General features: G+C 38.2%; 1 long non-coding RNA gene across 1 annotated transcript; it reads right to left on the reverse strand.

Moving 5' to 3' along the window:
* Positions 1-2,387: 2,387 nt before the first annotated feature.
* LOC148145868 (uncharacterized) lies at positions 2,388-7,399 on the reverse strand. The gene is made up of 3 exons (XR_015761218.1): positions 7,289-7,399; positions 3,092-3,173; positions 2,388-2,733 (listed from the first exon to the last, which is right to left on the reverse strand). It is a non-coding gene; the product is annotated as an uncharacterized LOC148145868 (long non-coding RNA).
* Between the last annotated feature and the right edge of the window lie 201 nt (positions 7,400-7,600).

Here is a 7,600-nt window from a genome sequence, read left to right on the forward strand (position 1 = left end):
ATAGCAATAGAGGGCATATGATCTGGGACCCTATAAAACCAAGATCCATTTCTGTGTGAGCTGACATCATTATGACTATAATATAGCTTCTTTTGCACATGCTCAGTAGCTATACTTAGAGGAAAGGTATAATTCCCTTCACTTGAGACATTCTCCAATCTCCAAATCATTTTAACCCACTGAAGAGGTGGAGGGAACTTGAACACACCCCACCACTCACACCATCATTTTTCTAATTTGAAAATAGCACTACTTCCCATTAAGTCTTACCAGAACTTCAAAGATTTGATGATCCCCTGTAGTCCCCATTCTATCATAGTACCACTTCCAATCATTCATATTTAACAATGAGCATTTGACTCTTCTACTCCACTTTTCCCTCTACTAATCTCTTTCATATGCAAAACTAACCTCCAACAACTATTCTCTGCTCTTCTTGGATGTATGTATCTCTTGTTTTCTTGAAGGGATTACACAGGGGTGGAGTAGATTGGCAGTTTCTGACAACAGCTGTGCCATAAATATGCTGTGACATAAATATAGAAGACAAGGAATTGAAATTGTCGCTTTCCTATGTACTTTACTTCCTGTTCTAGGGATAAATGTAATCAATGAAAAGAACAATGAAGGGCATTCTGAAGACAGTATTGAAAATGAAGAAATGAAGACTTCTTTACTTCTTTTAAGGTAAAAAATTCTATTTCTGTAGGTGGTGGTATAGATTTGACAATCACTGAAGCATGATACTGCAGAGGTCCAGTCAATGATTTCTCAAGGACTTTGTGAGAAAGAAGAAGTGTTCCACCATGGATAACAGAGTAACTGATATAACAATTTCAATAAGACATTCCTGGATGGCAGTCCAATCTTTTGATCTACTTAAAAGCTTCTCATTCTGTCTTTTTTGAAAGGCCTAACCATCATTCGTTAACTTTACAAGTGTTGGAAAAGTTTTCAGATCAGAAAGTTTTTTCAGATAATTATGCACCATAATCTTCTGAACATTTCCTCTTCCTGCATCACCTGTCTGTTGGGTAATTTGGAGTGAACTCTCGTCATCTGAGTACAAGATTTTTGTAAATCTTCTGTAAGTTTCTCATGTTCAGCCTGCAAGACATGATTACTATTACTGGACAGTAGTCTCACTGACATAGTTAGACTGTGCAAATTTATTGAGTTTGATCTGTTCAAGCTCATGCTGATATTCAACATTAAGCTTTGACAAGATAGCTGCACCTCTAAAACTTCAAGAGGTTTGTCTTGTAGGGTTGGGTTGAAAAAAAGCTCTTTTGTGTTTCCATGGCTTGATGATGGGTTTCCTTTGCAGCTTTCAGCACACCAGCAGCATCTGTTGAATATTAGAATGATCCGGACTTAAGGTTCTCTCTTTCTTTGGATAGTTTTTTGTTTATTATCTACTTGCAGTTGTTGTATTTCTTCCTGAAAGATACTTTCTGAGAACTGACTTTTTACTTCAAATGTGTCAAGTTTTCTGTACGATTTCAAAGAATTGTTGTATGTAATTGACTTCTACTTGTGAAGGTGTGACACCATCCACCTTTCCTGAAGCTTCAATGATTATGAATTTGTGTTGAGGTTCTGAGACCTCTTTCTTGCATAACTCAAGATCTCTTTCTATCTTCAGAATCCTAGGGAGGTCAGATTCTCTTCTCACTTCATTGGCTAAATACATTTTTGACAACTCACTTTTGTTCGTGACTGAACTAGTGCAAGATTTTGATCTTTCATCCCACTAGTGGACTGAGCTTTTACTTTTGGTGATACTGATTCAGCCAACTGTGGCTGCAGTTGTTATTGCCACATCTCCTTGGCAAGTTCTGTGCAATAAGTGGACAACTTTACTTCTTCTTCATCTTCTTCAAGAAAGGAATGTCTCTCCTCAAAAGAGACAAGTGGGTTTTCAGGAACAGTACCACCTGAATCCAAAGATAAAGGGAGGTCCAATGTCTCAGATAAATGAACAGATTTTCTTCTCTGTAACTATATGCTGAAAGTGCAACCTATTGACTAGAGTTCTTTCTGCTGTCAGGTTGACCTTCTTCATTGCCCTCTTTATTTATAATTTTCAGCTTCTGTCTTGAGAGAAATGGCCTGTGTGCTGCACCCTCTTGTGGTATTAAAGCTGGAGTGGCTGCAATTGAGAATGATCACTGGGTACATTTAGTTGGGGTTAGCATATTTGATATCTGCCAACTTAAAAATGTTTAAAGCTGTAAGAGTGGGTCCGCTTAATAAAGAATCTTAATGGTTGAATCATAATGATTAAGAATCTCATACAAAATCTCTCTAAACTCTTTTTGATTAAAGTGAAACACAGTGGACATCTGGCTCCTCATTCTGATTTTAATACTCAGTGCTTACATGTGTCTTAAAGTTCATTGCTTGTTATGGTCTATTTCCTTTGATCCTCACTTCAGGTCTTTCCATCACCTCTGAGTCTGGATTGCTGGGCTGGTCTCATCGTCTATTCGTGTATTGTCGCTGGGGTTCATTTTAAGCTTTTATGACTGCTTGCCATTGATTCTGTGGGTCATCACTGCCACCATATAATAAAGTGAAATATACACTCTTGTGAGTAAACAGCAACATGCTTTACTGAATATAATTACAGACAGACAGGTAGTATTAATAAAATATTCGCCACCACCGAATGCCTGGTGTCTTGATGATATCTCAAACCCTTGGTTTGCATTGTCAGCTGTTTGTCTTATCCTAAGAGAAGGAAAATTGCTTTGGGTTACTTCCATTGTTTTACCATATAATAATATAAATAGGGGCTTAAAGGCAGCTCTCAAATTTCAGACGGCATTGATGTAAATTTTCTCACTTCTATAGGTCAAAAGTTCAAAGCCCATTATAGAAATTGAACACATATCTGCCCAGGCACTTTAGTGAAGCACTGAGGAAATGTTGTATTGTTGAAGGTGCTTTCTATTGGATGAGGTTAAACATAACTTTTATGCGTGTTTTAAGGCAACAATTATTATGCAATCAATGCCACCTAAAAATGATGTTACTGCACATAAATTGGACACAGTGTTCCCTTAAATAAAAGCACCAGTGCCTATACCTTTTAGAATAGTTTCATGAACTGTGAAACACTTTCGGACATCCTGAAGAAGTACTTTCTTGGACGTTGTGTGTGTTAAATGCTACCAAGGATAAATAGAGGGAACAAGTTAAATATTTTGAACACTGGAAATTGTCATATTATAAACCAAATCCGTGAATTTAGCTTCATTGATAGTACTCTAAACAATGAAAGTAAACTTACCACAGGCTGCTCTTTCATTAGAAAGACAACTGGTGGAGAGTTTAAGCTGAGGACCACCACACCTCAGACAAGAATCCACCACACCTCAGACAAGAATGGGACCTTCATGGTGGGCTCAGCTGGTGTGAGAACAGAACCTGAACTGTTGGCGTCACTCTGTATTGCAAACCACCCATCCAGCCAACTGAGCTCAGTAACTCCTCAAACTAGCAGCTGAGAGACTCAGTACCATATTAGGATTTCAACTCACTGAACTGAATTTTAATCTTTAGAACTACTTGCTGTAGGGGAGATTGGCAATGAGTCCAGAATCCAAAGATTTATGATTTAAAACCAAAGTAATCAAGACTAAGCATTTGTCGAAGTACATGGTCAGAGTCAAAACCCACCAAGTTGGAGTCCCAATGTGATAAGGTACTGCCAAACTTCTCATATGAGTCATTAGAAATAATGGTGTGGAGTGTAAAGACCCCCAATAAGATTCTGCTCCTTGAATAAAAGAAAGGGGGCAGATAATGAAATGAAGCAGGCGTGCTTGGAATTGTCAGAGAAACTTAGCAATAGGAGTGTGGTATCTCATTCCTGGATACAGTGCTGCAAATACCCTGATCAAGTCAAAAAATGGTGGTATAGTACATATGTGTATGGAGTCTTTATTCTGCCTATTCCCATGTCTTTTCTTGCACATTACTCCTACCAACAAACCTTGTCTGTCTGTTGAGGCACCTCTTCACATCCCCTTCTGATGCGTTATCAATGACCATTTGCATCATCTTGTATCATCTATTGCAATGTTGCACCTATTCCTTGCAAGGTTGATCTCTCAGCCTCCAAGGTCATTTCTTTACTTGCATATGAAGTGGGAACAGAATGTCAGGAAGAGCTAGATTGAGAATGAGAGGAGAGTCACAATCTCCATATTGAGAACTGTAGAGGAGGTGGATGCTGATGACAAGCTGGGACATGGAAGCTTGGCCACTGGGATTGGAAAGATTAGGTTCTTCGAGCTAAATGGTGACAGAGTTAAATATAACACAACCATCTAACATCAAACACTCATGTCATCTTGATGTCAGCAGGCAGTGATTAATGATAATATGCATCATGATGGCTAAAAACTCACTCACTTGCCAGTTTTAATTTATATCTTTCATCTCCCATAGGCCCTTCAAATATCTGTCAAGGGATGGTTTGGATGAAGGGACTTTTGAGGAGGTGACTCACCGTGAGACTACACTGTTCCAGGATTCATGTATCAGCCCAGATGGGCTCACGTTGGATGGGTGAACCAAGATTGAAAATTGGATTGCCATATAATTTAACACATATCACAGGAGAGCAGGAGATGAAGGGGAAGATAAGAACCACAGTGGAGATCGCCTTTTGAAGTTTCCTCCAATCACTGCTCCCCTGCAGATTCTTCAAATATAAATTACTTCTATAATTGATAAAGTCAGCAATATGAGTCAATAAACAACATTGAGATAAATAATAGGGTAATTTGTTTTTAGTGTCAATTTGTTGACTAAATCTGTCAAATTATGCCGTAGGATAATGAGTATTAATATAGCTATGTAATAATTATTAATTCAATCTATTACTATAACCTAACTGGCTTAATTTGTCATCTTACCCAAAGGACCACACCTCCAAGACTGTAACAAATCCCATAGCATTTTATTGGGATGTAATTTTAAACTATTAGAGAAATTTGAATCTGTCAATCTAGGTGCGTTTCTGTGTGGTTGCAGGTTAAATCAAATGTACTGGTGTCATGCCAGAGAGTTGACTGCAATAAATCTTCAAGTCTTCCACCTTTAACCAGCATACAGTAAACCCCTTTAGGCCCTCCTATTTAAATACGTAAGCTGCCCATTAGTTGCTTTTTTAACCTGGGATTCCAAAATGAACAGTGGATCCATGGGCTTCCCCATTCTTCGTGTAACTTGCTAGACAGAGCAAAGATGAAGACAGTGTGACTTGATGAGGCCAAGAAATTAACAGAAAAGAAACCCTTGAAATAAGAGCTCTGACTTATTTGCGTAAGATAAATGCTTTTTGCTCATAGGACCTATTCTAAGAATGTACTTTCAGTGCTTTGACGCTGATTTCCAATTCTTTGGAAAACATTTCACCTATCTAGGATCTGCACTTCACAGATGCCAACTTTCAAGTCTGCAGGGCAACAGGCATTGCAGCTCATATAGGACCTCAGTTTGGGAGGAACAAGTAGAATGGCAGCAGCAACACCAGTGTTTTCTTCAAAACCTCTCGCTGCACACTCAGTGGGCATAAGCACAGAATTCCAGCTCGCAGTAGGTCAGAGCCCTTAATGCAGGGAATACAGCCAGCGGGTACAATTTCTGGGTGTGTGCTAGAACCAGTTTCTCAGGAGGCTCCAAGTTTCCCATCAAATGGTTGTTGATATTTGTAGTCTCCTAGAAAAAGGCCTCTTGCCAAGTGGTAACATTCCCTAAAAATAGACTATTTAACGATTCATCACATTCTATTATTTGATTTGTACTGCAACCTTCGCCTCATCACATTGGTCACTGGCCTTCATCTAAAGCATTTGTTATTGAATTTCAAGTTAAAACAGTCTTAATGCAAATTATAATGCAAATAATGTGAATGCCGTGTTGGGTAACAAATAACAGGTTTTTGTGCCTGTCTTTTGCATATGATTCAACGCAAAACCTTGGAGATCTTGGGACAAAATCCAAAGAACGATGGTTAGGGGGATTCCCTCTCAACTTGTTACATCCTTACGAGAATATTAAAATTGAAACTTGCCCTTTATTTATTCAGCCATTGGTTTTAAACATTTTCTCATCAAAATATACTTAAGGGTAACCATAAGACCCTGAATGGGCTTAAATATTAATGCTTAATGGATCATATTTTTTGCCTACTATTTTAATGGGAGTATTAGCCTGCTAAAGAAATGGTCTATTGAAATAATGGACAAGGGAATTTCATATGAATGCTCAATGTTCATGCACTAATAGTCGATCTGCATAATTTCAGAGCCTAAGGAAATTTTATGTCTAGATGTTAATTTTTCCATTGATAGAAATCCAATGCCTTCGATGCAATTTGCATTAAACAAAAGCTACAGAAAGCTAACTGCTTTATAGAAAATAGATGGGGCTTCTCAAAAGATGATGTTTGGATAAAATGATCTTATTGCAAATGAGCTTACAAGATGCTGCACTGCATCATCATCATCATCCTCAATCAATTGTTTTTCATCATAATTGAAGGTGCCAGTGTTGGACTGCAGTGGACAAAGTTAAAAATCACACAACACCAGGTTATAGTCCATCAAGTTTATTTGGAAGCATTAGCTTTCAAGGCACTGCCTCTTCATCAGGTGCTTCTCTAACAGGACCATTAGACATGGAATGTATAGCCCTTTTGTTAACCCTTTTGCTATAAATTCTGTGTCTTATGGTCCTGCTCCACAACCACCTGATGAAGAGGCAGAACCTTGAAAGCTAGTGCTTCCAAATAAACCTATTGGACTATAACCTGGTGTTGTGTGATTTTTAACAATTTCCACCATAGCAAACAGACCTAAGATTGTTTAATCAGTGGAAAAAAAGCTCTCCTTTTGTAAAGATTGAACAGCAAAGAATACTACATTCACCAATCTTTATTTATCTGCCTCTGACATTTTGTGTTCCTCAAAGTGCTATGTTATCAACATTAATAATTTTTAGGTACATTGACAAGCAAATATTCTATTTCATCAGCTTACATAGAACATGACATTGTGATTAGCACCAAACCTTTCATTAATCAATTGAAGAGTTTGAATCAAATTAATTCTCATAACAAATGTAAATTTTGTAATATTCTCCACTGTAGCAGCTGACAATATAGATAAATGCTTTTGTATAAATTCCTATCGTTTCATTTACATTAATTTTTAACTGACAGAGCTGTTTCCTGAAGCTAACTCTGTAGTGCAACACATAGTTAGTTATTCACCTGACAACACTGGTTATAAAGCGTGCTTTCCTCCATTAGAGATGAAGAATCAGTGGAGCTTTGAAAATGTCACTGGTTAGTCATGCAGCGGGGAGGCTGACACATAATCACAGCCACGTCTCTGTGCAGCTGTGCAGCTTAAGCAGCACTAAAGGCTAGATTCACCGTGTGGGGTGGAAGGAGGCAGGAGTGAGTCAACCAGCCCACTATTCCAACCTTCCCTGTGATCTGGCATGCTTTGACAGAGTTCTAAGTCAGCCATCAGCTGAAACATGATTCAACCAAAAAAGAGTCATTAATGTTCCTCTGATT

Source organism: Chiloscyllium plagiosum, unplaced genomic scaffold (assembly GCF_037043375.1).
Source record: "Chiloscyllium plagiosum isolate Xiang-an unplaced genomic scaffold, Cpla_swu_hap1 HiC_scaffold_23, whole genome shotgun sequence".
In the NCBI taxonomy this organism is placed as follows: domain Eukaryota; kingdom Metazoa; phylum Chordata; class Chondrichthyes; order Orectolobiformes; family Hemiscylliidae; genus Chiloscyllium; species Chiloscyllium plagiosum.